We start from the raw sequence: 14123 nt of genomic DNA on the forward strand, positions 1-14123 counted from the left end.
TTCCCAGTGGGGTCCTGCAGAGATGGGACACAGCTTAGGAGGAATCCCGGGCTGCAGGCATTCCTTGGCCCAGTGGCCAGATTTCTGGCACTTGAAGCAAGACCCTGAGGGAGGCGGTCCTGCAGGAATGCCTGACCACTGTGGCTTAACCATTTTGAAGTTCTTGTGTGCTGGAGGTGTGGCTGGGTTTTGTCTCACAGTAGAGGCAAGTAATTTTAACTCTTCTCTATTATTGTACACCTTGAAGGCAAGGTTAAGTCCTGTTGTTGGGTTTGAGGGCAAGAATCTAATTTTTGTTGCTTTTTCTAATGTCGGGAGTGGGTTGGGTAATAAAATACATATTGAGAATAAGATAGTCTTCTGGCCTTTCTGGGTCTAGGGCAGTAAATCATCTAAGGGTTGTCGCCAAACGGGCCATGAACTGGGTTGAGTTTCTATATTTGATGAAAAAGAGCCTAAACGCTAACTGATTTGGGAAACGTCAGATAAAGAAAAAGGAGTATTAACCTTGGCTATGGCTTCAGCTCCAGCCACCTTTTTAAGAGAAAATTGTTGGGCAGGTGTGGGAGGGCTAATCATGGAACAAAACTGTAAGCCAGACCGGGTGTGAGGAGGGGAGGTGAGAAAAGGATTATAGGGTGGGGGAGCGGAGGCTGATGAAGAATTGGGACCTGGCTTGGCCTGGCGAGGAGCAGCCTGGGGAGGAGAGGACAGATGGGTCTGTAGAAAAGGAAGATTCAAAAGACTCAGTGATGCTTGGGGTTGGGACTGAAGGGACAGGTGAGAGGGAAAGAAGGAGGATTTGGGATGAGTCACATTGGGAACAGAGACTAGGGAGGGACCAATGTGTAAAAGAATGCCTGGACATCAGGCATCTCACACCATTTGTCCATTTTTTGACAAAAATCATCCAGGTCTTGTAAAATGGAGAAATCAAAAGTGCCATTTTCTGGCTATTTAGAACCATTATAGAGTTTGTATTGGGGCCAGGTGGTGTTGCAGAAGAAAATAAGATGCTTAGGTTTTAGGTCAGGTGAGAGTTGAAGAGGTTTTAAGTTTTTAAGAACACAGGCTAAGGGAGAAGATGCAGGAATGGAGGGCGGAATGTCGCCCATAGTGAAGGAGGTAAGTTTAAAGAGAAAGGTAGAGACATGGAGAAGAGGGTGGTGAGCAGCCCTGGGCTGCAATGTGGGTGAGCATCCAAAGCAGGTGTCCCTGCAATTGACTTGCCACCAAGGGAATGTGGGTGAACGACCAAGGCAGACGTCCCTGCGGTGATCAGACACCAATGAAATGTGGGTGAATAATCATGCAGGCGTCCCCACAGTGATTAAACACCAAGGAAAACTGTATTCCTGAGTCCAAGACTGGCGCCAGAGTTTTGGGTCCACGGATAAAATGTGTCTCCTTTGTCTATACTAGAGAGGAAAAAGAACTGGAGTTGGAAGGACAGGGAGATTAAAGGGTAGCAAGAGAGGCTGGAGAAGAGAGGGAAAAGACCGCTTACCTGATTTGAAATTGGTGAGATGTTCCTTGGACTGGTGGGTCTGAGGACCCGAGGTCGTAGGTGGATTTCCTCATGGAGTGAGGGGGGGAACAGGCCTCCCAAAGGAGTCCCCCTGTCCTGGGTCTTCAGCCCCAAATGTCATGCGTGTCCATGTGAAGAGAACACCAAACAGGCTTTGTGTGAGCGATAACGCTTTTTAATTACCTGGGTGCAGGCAGGCTGAGTCCAAAAAGAGAGCGAAGGGAGATGGGGTGGGGCCGTTTTACAAGATTTGGGTAGGTAATGGAAAATTACAGTCAAAGGGGGTTGTTCTTTGGTGGGCAGGGGCGGGGGTCACAAGGTGCTCAGTGGGGGAGCTTCTGAGCCAGGAGAAGGAATTTCACAAGGTAATGTCATCAGTTAAGGCAGGAACAGGCCATTTTCACTTCTTTTGTGATTCTTCAGTTACTCCAGGCTATCTGGATGTATACATGCAGGTCACAGGTGATATGATCGCTTAGCTTGGGCTCAGAGGCCTGACGTGTGTGTTTATCTATAAATATGACCCCAATTTTACTTATGGCTTATCTCATATTCTTTGTTAGCTGATTTTAGATGGTAGTTTTATCTTGTCTGAGTAGTCATGGAGATAGTCTTATTTTCACGATGTGTTTAATGATGAATATATATTTTCTTTTTGTGAGAGAAACACTTTTGTGATTTGAAGTTAATTTTTAAAAAGATTTACAATTCTGTATTTTTGTCAGTTTTTCCTTAAAAATATTGTTTTAAAAACACATAACATAAAATTTACCATCTTAAATTTATTGAAGTGTATATTTCAGGGCCAGTTGTGGTTGTGGCTCTCATCTGTAATCCCAGAATTTTGGGAGGTCAAGACAGGAGGATATCTGGAGCTGAAAAGTTTGAGAACAGCCTGGGGAATATATGGAGACCCCTCTCTATAAAAAAAACTTAATAATAGCCAGGTATGGTGGTGTGTAGCTGTGGTCCCAGCTACATGGGAGATTGAGGGGGAGTCAAAATTGTGCCACTACACTCCAGCTTGTGTAACAGAGTGAGACCCTGTCTCAAAAAAAAAAAAAAAATACTGTTCACTTCTGGCATGTTAAGTATATTCACATTGTTGTGCAAAAGATTTCTAGAAACTACATATTGCAAAACTAAAACTCAATACCTATTAAGTAACAACATCTCATTTTACCCTCTCCAGCTTTTGACAGACAAATCTTCCACTTTTTGTTTTTTATGATTTTGACTACTTATCTCATATAAGTAGAATCATACAGTATCCATAATTTTGTTACTGGATTAATTCAAGTGACATAATATTCTCAATGTTCATCTTAAAATATGACAAGATTATTCTTTTTAAGGTGGAATAATATTCCATCGTATGTATGTGTTACATTTTTTGATATGTTTATAAATCAAGGAACATCTAGGTTGCTTCAGCCTTTTGGCTTTTGTGAATACTGGTATAATAAAGATGAATTTTCAAATATGCCTCCCAGGTCCAGTGTTGCATTTTTTTTTTTTTTTTTTCCCTCAGATGCAGTCTTGCTTTGTCGCCTAGGCTGGAGTGCAGTGGTGTGATCTCGGCTAACTGCAACTTCTGTCTCCTGGGTTCAACCGATTCTCCTGCTCGAGTAGCTGGGGTTATAGACACCCACCACCACACCCAGCTAATTTTTTGTATTTTTAGTAGAGATGGGGCCAGGCTGGTCTCAAACTCCTGACCTCAGTTGATCTGCCCCCTCAGTCTCCTAAATTACTAGGATTATAGGCTTGAGCCATTGTGCGTGGCCTTTGTTACATATATTGGATATAGATTTATAAATGAGGAACATTTGTAACTTTTTAAAATAATGGCTGCATCTTTGTTTTCCACCAACATTTAACATGGGTTTCATTTTTATTGTATCATCAACAGATTTGGTGTTTTTAAAAAAAATTATCATGGCCATATTAATGGGTATGAGGTGATTTTGTCATTGTGGTTTTTTTTTTCCATTTCTTTACAAATTAGTAATTTTGTGTGTCCTTTCAAATGCTTTTCCTCACTTGTGTACTTTTCTAATGAAAATTTTGTTTGTCCATTTCTAAATCAAGTCATTCAACCTTATTGTTTAAGAGCTGTTTATATATTTTGAATATTAACTTCTTTCACATTTAATTTGCAAATGTTTTCACCTATTTTCTAAGGGATGTCATTACTCTTGAATTGTTTTTTGATATGAATAAATTTTGAAGCCTATTGTTGTTAAACTTTTCTGTTATTTCATTTGCTGCTCAAGTATTTAATTTTGTATCTAAGAAAATGGTGCCAAGACCAATGTCATGTCTTTTTCCTGTAGTTTTTCTAAAACATTTGTTAATTTTTTTATGTCTAAGTATTTTATTTAAAATATATTTTTGTATCATTCTAGGAAATAATCCAACTTTATTTTATCGGTGTTGATATTCAGTTTTCAACATCATTTTTTTGAAGAGATTATTTCTATTTTGTGCTCATGGCAAATTTGTGGAAGATCATTTGATCATATAGAGAAGGGTTCATTTCTGAGCTCTCCATTCTGTTCTTTCATCTGTTCATCTTTGTTTCTGTATCACATTGTTTATATTCTCTAGCTTTTAACTGTAGGTTGTATTGACATCTTTGAAAAATAACATTTTTTGACCCCTGAGCAAGAATATGTTGAAGAGTGTGTTTCATATTCACATCGTTTTGAATTTGCCAGTTTGACTTTTGCTTTTAATTCCTAGTTTCATTCAGTTTTTGTTAGAAAACACACAGTGTATAATTTTAGTGTTTTTAAAGTGATTTGTTGTTGTTTTGAGAGAAGATCTTACTGTCACCAGGCTGGAGTGCAGTGGCAGAATTTTGGCTCACTGTAGCCTCAGCCTCCTGGGCTCAAGTGATCCTTTCACCTCTGTTTTCTGAGCAGCTTGGACTACAGTCATGCACTACCATGTCTGGCTAATTGTGTGCTTGTTTGCAGTGTTAGGATCTCATTATGTTGCCCAGGCTGGTCTCAAACTTTTGGCACCAATGGATCCTCTTACCTTGGTCTCCCAAAGTGTTAGGATTATAGGCAAGAGCCACTGCACCCAGTCAGTACTTTTAAATTTAATAAAACTTGCTATGTGTCCTAACGGAATACACCAGATGCAAACAGAAATATTGTGTATTATCTTGGTTTTGACTGGAGAGTTTTGTATGTGTCTGTGAAGACTAGTTAGTCTATAGTATGGTTTGGATGTCCGTGTTGTCCAAACCTCAAGCTGCAAAATAAATCCTCAATGTTGGTTGTGAGACCTGGTGGGACATGTTTGTGTCATGGGGGCATATTTCTCATGAATGGCTTGGTACATCCTCTTGGTAACCAAAAAGTTTACACTCTATTATTTCAAATGAGAGCTGGTTCATTAAAAGAACCTGGCTTCTTCACCTCACACTTTCTCTGTCTCTTACCATATAATATGTCCAGTTACTTTTTACCTTCTACCATGATTTTAAGCTTCTTGAAATCCTCACCAGAAGCAGATGCTGGCACACACTTCTTATACAGTCTGCCAAACTGTGAGCCAAATAAACCTTTTCCTTTATAAATTATGCACTCCCATGTGTTCCTCTATATGCAAAATAACTAATATAGTCTATAATGTTGTCTCAGTTTTCTGTTTCTTATTTTTTATCTGAATTTTCTATCTATTACTTCAAATGGGGTCTTGATGTCTGCAATTATTATGTCGCTATGTATGTCTTGCTTCACTTTTGTCAATATTTGCTTTATATATTTTAAAGCCCTTATGTTATATACACATATACATATAGATAGATAAATACTATAAATTCCTGCTAAATCAACTCACTTTATCATAAAATAATATCAATCATTGTCTCATAGTAGTACTTGACTTAAAGCATATTCTGTCCAATATAATTATGACCACCTCACTCACTTGCGGTTACTATATTCATGGAATATACATTTTTTTATTCTGTTACTTTCGGCCTATTTGACTCAATGTTTAAATTAGTCTCTTGTAGGCAGCATACTGTATGCTTTATAGAAACCCACTCAGGCATTCTATATCTTTTTCTTTATATAATTTTATTTATTTATATATATACACACACACATATATATATATACACTTGTATATATGTATATATATACAAGTGCATATATGTATATACATACAAGTGTATATATATACAAGTGTATATATGTGTATATATGTACACATATATATACAAGTATGTGTATATATATATATATATATGTGTATATATATATTTTTTTCCAGATGGAGCTTCACTCTTGTTGCTTAGACTGGAGTGCAATGGTGTGATCTCAGCTCACTGCAACCTCTGCCTCTCAGGTTCAAGCAATTTTCCTGCCTCAGCCTCCCAAGTAGCTGGGAGTACAGGCACCTGCAACCACACCCAGCTAATTTTTTTTATTTTAAGTAGAAATGGGGTTTGACCATGATGGCCAGGCTGGTCTTGAACTCCTGACCTCAGGTGGTCTACCTGCCTTGGCATCCCAAAGTGCTGGTATTACAGGCATGAGCCACCACATCCGGCCTTGTGTATTTTGGAGATAGTGTCTCACTCTGTCAACCAGGCTGATTTGCTCAGTTCACTGCTGCCTGAATCTCCCAAACTCAGATTATCTTCTCATATCAGCCTCTCAAGTAGCTGCATTACAAGTATGTGACATCACACCCAGCCAACTTTTTTGTATTCTTTGTCGAGACAGATTATTGCCATGTTGCTGATTCTGGTCTTGAACTCCTGGGATCAAGTGATCAGCCATCTTGGCCTTCCAAAGTCCTGAGATTATATTTCATTTTATTAAGTAGTTTAATAGTTTTATATTTAAAATGACTCCTTAAAGAAATGAAGTTGTTATTTCCAGTTATATTGTTATTGTTTCATGTGTTTCTAGTAGTATAATTTTCTCATTTCCTTTTTTACTCTCTTTAATTTTGTACTGGCATGCTTTGATTATTTTTTGTTTTCTTTTAGATACTTTCTTTAAACAGAATCTTTGCAATCATCTTGAAAACTGTAGATTACATACATCTTGCAGTTAAAGCAATATATTTTAATCTCATAACAACTTCAATTGAATACAAAAACTATGCCTCTATATTTTCCAGTTTGTTGTTGATATTAAAATCATTCTATATGGTGTATCTATTAACATATTTATGCAGATTTACATATTGTTTTTTATAGTCTGTAAAAGTACTTTAAAGGTTTTATGTACCATCATTTTGTTTGTTTGTTTTGTTTTGTTTTGAATTGAGTCTTGCTCTATTGCTTAGGATGGAGTGTATAGATGTGATCTTAGCTCACTGAAACCTCCGCCTCCCAGGTTCAACAATTATCCTGCCTCCGCCTCCCTAGTAGCTGGGATTACAGATGCCTGCCACCAAGCCTGGCTAATTTCTTGTATTTTTTAATAAATATAGGGTTTCACCATGTTGGCCAGGCTGGTCTTGAACTCTTGACCTCAGGTGATCCACCTGCCTCAGCCTCTCAAAATGCTGGGCTTACAGGTGTGAGCCACAGCACCCAGCTGGAAATTACTTTTTATCTCACTATTCATAGCATTTCATATCAATACAAAGATTGACACATCTAGATATACATAGGAAGATAAATACATACAGAATTCTATAAATATTTCTAGCTAAACATTTATGTATACAAAACATGTTCCCCAAAAGACATTTTTAATCTTTTAGCATGCACTAAAGATGCTGATGTAGAATTACTTTTTTCTTTTGCTAAAATAACATGTCAGAATGGAACATAGTTATACAATGTTGTTTATGTAAATATCAACAAAGCTCTATCTTCAAGGGCAAGGCCACAGAAATAAGCTGAAAAGAAAGTCATGTAACACATCTGTCCAGGACAGTATTTCAGCGCTCTGCATGTCTCCTCATTCTGTGCATGTTCTGTTCACACCCACCATTTGGGGCCTGTCTTGACAAAGCCACAGTCATCATTCAGATAATGGATGATTGTATCCACCTGGGCTGAGCTACTTGGCTGGTTGGGATCACCTGGGCTGTGCAAACTGGCTGATTGCAATCACCTGGTTTCTGCTAATTTGCTTAATTTATCTCAGCTTCAGGGGTAGAATATGGAGATGTCATCTGACCTACTTTATTTCTGAGGTTTTTTTTAAGGGTCATATGCAGAAATAAACATTTCATAGACATACCCATGTGACTCATTTTGTGTGTGTATGTTTATCGAGCCACCTATTTTGTATCTATATGTACAGAAAGAAGCCTATAAAATAAACTTGATAAGAGGCTATTTCCATTTTCTTTACCTAAAGGTTAGGTAAATCAGTCAGCTACTGAGCTCAGTGAAGATTTATTCAAACCAAGCCACACACCACATTACATTTTTTTCATAAATGTAAAAATGTCTTTAATAACCTGGAACCTGGGTGTTTTTAATTCTCATCCCATTAAACCAGCCCCATGAGATTCTGTTCATCTATCTAGGAACTGCCAGAAATGCTTGACACCAGTAGGCTGAGGCTTCCTCACAAAGAAGATTTGACCTGGCAAATAACAGCCACCTGTGACACTTCAGTGAACGTTCACTATCATCCATTTGAAATGTGGCCAAGTACCATGTACCATTATATTTGCTTCCATCATCACCATCTGTCTTCTAAAAAGAGACCTAGACTTCTTTTTCCTTACCATAAATACCCGACTTCTGCCACAAAGACAAAAAGACAAGAGTGTGATTTTACATCACACACTCTTGGAAATAAATACAATTCTTGTCTTGATGGAAGTTCTAAAGAGAAAGAATAAGTATTCTCATATTTAGGTTAGGACCTTTGGACTGGGGCTGGTTCATCTCTGACCCTACATACAACAATAAAAGAAAAGTCAACCCTGACATGGCAGTAAATAACTCCAATGGCCTTAGTAAGTGTTCATCTTCCAGAAGTGCACAACAAAGCCCAGTGCTTCCTTTGAATATATTAAGTGCAGCAGGATGTATATCAGAGCATTCCTCTATTTCTGTACTATTCTAGATATAGTATTCTATAGGGAAAATATTTTTATACATGTATGAAAGGTTTTTTTATTACTGTTTGTAGCAATAGCTATCAATACTTCCACATTCAATGTCTTTATTCTGTATGAATATATATATTGTTCCAGCTTCATATATATATATTTATACATATGTAGGTATGTATATGAATATACATACATGGTAGATACAAAAACACAAATATATGAATGTGTCTACGTGAATATTAATGTATACATATAATATTCTCCCACTTTTTAAATTATAGAGCATATACTAAGGATGGAGATGTAGAATTAATTGCCTTCTGTTTTGCTCAATAGCATGTCAGAATAAAACATAGCCATACAATGTTGTTTATAGAAATATAAAGATTCAGCTTCATGTTTCAGGCCTTGTAAAGCTGTGTGATATATACTGTCCAGCTTAGCAAATAAGGCCCTGCATTTCTTCTTGGTGTGCATGGGCTATTTATGTTTACCATTTTGGGCATGCCTTAACGAATCTGTAGCCGCTATTTAGATAATTGGCTGATTGGGATCACCTGGGCTGAGCTAATTCACTGATTGAAATCACTTGGGCTGAGTGAGTGGTGTTTAAAATCACCTGTGCTAAACTAATGGGCTCATCAGTTGAGCTAACTGGCTGATTGGTATCACCTAGAATAAGCTAGTTGGCTGTTAGAAATCACCTGGGCTAATCAGCTGGGCTGAGCTAATTTGCTGTTTGGATTCTCCTGGGATGTGCTAATGGGCTGCTTGGAATCCCCTAATTGGCTGATTTAAATTATCTAAGTTGAGTTAATTGATTCAGAAAAGTTGAACACTGGGCTGGGCCAGTGGCTCATGCCTGTAATCCCAGCAATTTGGGAGGCCGAGTCAGGCAGATCATTTGATGTCAGGAATTTGAGACCAGCCTGGCTAACAGGGTGAAACCCTATCTCTACTAAAAATACAAAAATTAGCCAGGCTTGGTTGTGGGTGCCTGTAATACCAGGTACTGGGGAGGCTGAGGCAGCAGAATCGCTTTAACCAGGGATGTGGAGGTTGCAGTGAGCCAAGATTGTGCCATTGCACTCCAGCCTGAGCAAGAGTGAAACTGTCTCAAAAAGAAAAAATATCTATCTACCTATCTATCTATCGTCAGAGGATGATAACTTGAAGTATTTTAGAGATGTTAAGAATCTGAAATTATTTTTACTTTTAGTTTTTATAAATGTTTCTTAAGCATTTTTAATTTCCAAAAAACTTGTAAATAAATGTCAGTTTAATTTTTCTGAAGAATTTAAATAGAGTCAAATTATACATATCAAAAAATCTACTTTTCTGGTAGTAGATCAGCTTAATTTTCAGAACAAATGTGTTAAACTTCATGAAATTTTATGCTGACCAATTTGATCAGTAGCCTCTTTCATACAACTGGGAGAGATGACACCAAGATGTAGCATTCATGTTGGGTGAGAGACTAAATGACTACCAGTAGCTAGATAATTTCTGTTTTACTAATAAATGTTTATTTTCATTTCTATATTGTCTCAAGTTATGTTAATTTGAGACAGGAAATTTTGAAAATTATTTTTTAATCAGCCACAACAGTAAGCAAAGACAGAGAAATGAAAGTTTTTACCAGTCATAATTTATATATTAAAATTAAAATACTTCTAGAAATAAAGAAAGAAAGGAAGAAAGAAATATACAAACAAATGAAAAGCAGCCTGGTCAACATGGTGAAAGCCTGCCTCTACTAAAGATACAAAAATTAGCCTGGTGTGGTGGCGCACATTTGTAATCTCAGCTACTCAGGAGGCTTAGGCATGAGAATTACTTGAACCTGGTAGGAAGAGTTTGCAGTGAGCTGAGATTGCACCACTGCACTCCAGCTTGGGTGACAGAATGAGACTCCATCTCAAACAAAAGAACAACAAAATAAAAGAGAAGGAAGTTGATTACTCACAATAGGTAAGGTATGAAATCAACCTAAGTGTCCATTAATAGGTGAATGGAGAAAGAAAATATGGTATATATACAGAATGCAATGCTATTCAGCCCTTAAAAATAAGAAAGTCTTGTTATTTGCAACAACATTCATGAACCTGAAAGATATTATGCTAAGTAAAATAAACCAGCACAGAAAAAAAACAAAATCCTGGTTTTTTTTTTTTGAGATGGAGTTTTGCTTTTGTCACTCAAACGGGAGTGCAGTGGCACCATCTCCACTCACTGCAACCTCCACCTCCCAGGTTCAAGAGATTCTCCTGCCTCAGCCTCCTCAGGACCTGGGATTACAGGCATGTGCCACCACACCCAGCAAATTTTTATGTTTTTAGTAGAGATGGGATTTCCCCATGTTGGCCAGGCTAGTCTCAAACTCCTGACCTCAATTGATCCACCCACTTCCGCCCATCAAAGTGTTGGGATTACAGGCGTCAGCCCCCGTGCCCAGCCCACATAATCCTATTTCTATGTAAAGTGTAAAAAAAAAAAATTAAACTCATAGAAGCAGACGGTACAATAATAAAACAAACAAAAAAATCCCCTATAAGGTTTTTTGTCTGGTTAAGAGAGCTTCTTCATGATCTTTCAGGGGTTATATTTTCTTTTATTTTCCACACTTTCCTGTTCTTCAGCCAATAGATGAAAAAAGATACAGAGAAGACACATTTACCTTTTATCCACTTCACTTCCACTCACTATTAGTCAATGTGGATACAGATGAGAGTAGCAGTTTTCTGGTAGGACAGCCACTTCTCTGCAATAAACAAAAAACTGAAAAAAAAATTAGCATATGCATCAATAACCCTTTTAGTAAAATAAAGATTAATTTTGTTGATTTCTATTGAGTTCCTATAATATTTGATCAAAAGCTAGCAAAAACACAGTAGAAAAGGAAAATTGTTCTAAATAAGAATATTGTGAATGGTTATTTTGTCAATATAAGTAAAAATATGATCTCACACTAATAGTCTCACCTATAGTTGTACAACATCAAATGATAATTTTTATTTAAAATTTTGTTTCATATAAGTATTCAATTTATATCACCTGCCTTTGCTATTGCAATGCCTTCTTCACTTTATATCAGTGAAAAACAGGCCAGCAGGTCCTAGGAAAGCACGTTGTACTATTGCTACTTTAACAATGATCAGGTCAAGCATGGTGGCTCATGCCTGTAATCCAGCACTTTGAGAGACCAAGGTGGGTAGATCACAAGGTCAGGAGTTCAAGATCAGCCTGGCCAATATGGTGAAACACCGTCTCTACTAAAAATACAAACATTCCCGGGTGTGGTGGCTCACGCCTGTAATCCCAGCACTTTGGGAGGCCGAGGCTGGTGGATTGCTTGAGGTCAGCAGTTCAAGACCAGCCTGGGCAACATGGTGAAACCCCGTCTCTACTAAAAACACAAAAAATTAGCTGGGCATGTGGTGGGTGCCTGTAATCCCAGCTACGCAGGAGGCTGAGGCAGGAGAATCTCTTGAACCTGTGAGGCCAAAGTTGCAGTGACCCAGGATCATGCTACTGTACTCCACTCTAGGCAACAAAGTAAGACTCCTCTCAAAACAACAAAATCAGCTGGGCGTGGTGGCGGGTGCTTGTAGTCCCAGCTACTAGGGAGGCTGAGGCAGGAGAATCGCTTAAACCCGAAAGCCAGAGGTTGCAGTGAGCTGAGATCACAACACTGCACTCCAGCCTGGGTGACAAAGCGAGACTGTCTCAAAAAACAAAGAAACAAAATACAAAAACTGATCATAAATAGCACTTTTTTGGTTGCTACACACGTGTCAAACACTGTTATTTGGCTTAAGGTACCGGGGTTTTTTTTTTTTTTTCTTTTTCGAGATGGAGTTTTGCTCTTGTTGCCCAGGCTGGAGTACAATGGCACAATCTCATCTCACTGCAGCCTCTGCCCTCAAGGTTCACACAACTCTTCTGCCTCAGCCTCCCCAGTAGCTAGGATTACAGGCACCTGCCTCCACGCCTGGCTAATTTCTTGTATTTTTAGTAGAGATGGGGTTTCACCATATTGGTCAGGCTGGTCTCAAACTCCAGACCTCAGGTGATCCACCCACCTTGGCCTCCCAAAATGCTGACATTACAGGCGTGAGCCACCGCAGTCGGCCTGGTTTTCTATTTTTTTTTTCCAAATTTACTGGTAATATAAAATTCTTCACTAGGAAGACATTATCTTATTCAAATGTTTTATGAGATTTCATTGATGTCTTAATTATCTGGAATATTAAAATTTTTCATGAACTCAAATCAAGTACTATCCATAATCTTTTAGTAAAGCTTTTCTGAGGCAGAATAAGATTTATAACATTTTATTATCATATGGAAGAAGTGTATTAACCATGTTTTCAGTAATCACTCTGAACACAGCATTCTCAGTTCCCAGTGTAAAAAGTGAAGTAGAGGTTCCTCTTCAAAGACTTTCCTACCTGTCTAATTATGAATAAATAGTAACTTCTCTTAGAAGCAAAGTTTACTCAAAGACCTGTGCTAACATTCTTAAATATCTGCTAAGCACAATTAAAAAATCAATGTACTTTATGTTCTTAGCTCCCACAATTTAGCCTAAATATTTGCCCTGGCATGCTTATACTAATCCAAGCAAGCATTAGGTCATAGCCTATTCCCCCTCCTTATTTGAAGGTGTTTTTACCTTTCTCAGCATTCCACAAGTTACTTCCTCCTTCCTTTGTTCTCCTCTGCCTTTGCCTCTTTTAAAAAGTTATAAGTTGCTAAACAATTGGGACAAATACAGAATGTGAGGTCCCATTCCAGCCAATGAAAACTGGACACAGCAGTAGGGTGGACACGTCAAGTTATAAATGACTCTGTCTCCTTTGTTCAGTGTACTCATGGCAAAACTACTGGCAAGTGTACCCTTTCTGCAAAAAGTGAAAATGGCCTTGCTAAGAAAAATTAAATTTATGTTCAAGTGCTATTTCTTTACAGCACCAGAGAACGAACATTTCTAAAACCAGTATGGACCCTGAGTAATTCAGGGGGAATTGGTATCTCTGTAAAGAGACAGTAAGGAAATGCTGAGTGGAGGTGCACCACACTGCACGTCAATGCCTTCCACATGCACCCATTAGAGTCTTAATTTAATTGGGCTGTTATTTGCATAGCTAGATAATTAGCAACTTCAGTCATAATATTTTTTAGCAGCTAATGGCATCTCTTATCCATTAATTTTATACATTTGCTTTTTTGAAAAAATCTTTTGTTAATTCACTCTAAATTGAGACTACATTTACAATCTTCAGTTTTTCAGTGAAGCAAATCAGAGAAGAGCAATATGTGTACATAATGTGCATTTTCCTGCCTACCAAAATTCTTCTGGCTGGGCAAAGTGGCTCATGCCTGTAATCCCAGCACTCTGGGAGGCTGAGGCGGGTGGATCACCTGAGGTCAGGAGTTCAAGACAAGCCTGGCTAACATGATGAAATCCCATCTCTATTAAAACTACAAAATTTATCCGGGCATAATGGCGGGTGCCTGTTATCCCAGGTACTCAGGA

Source organism: Hylobates moloch, unplaced genomic scaffold (assembly GCF_009828535.3).
Source record: "Hylobates moloch isolate HMO894 unplaced genomic scaffold, HMol_V3 SCAFFOLD_78, whole genome shotgun sequence".
Classification (NCBI taxonomy): domain Eukaryota; kingdom Metazoa; phylum Chordata; class Mammalia; order Primates; family Hylobatidae; genus Hylobates; species Hylobates moloch.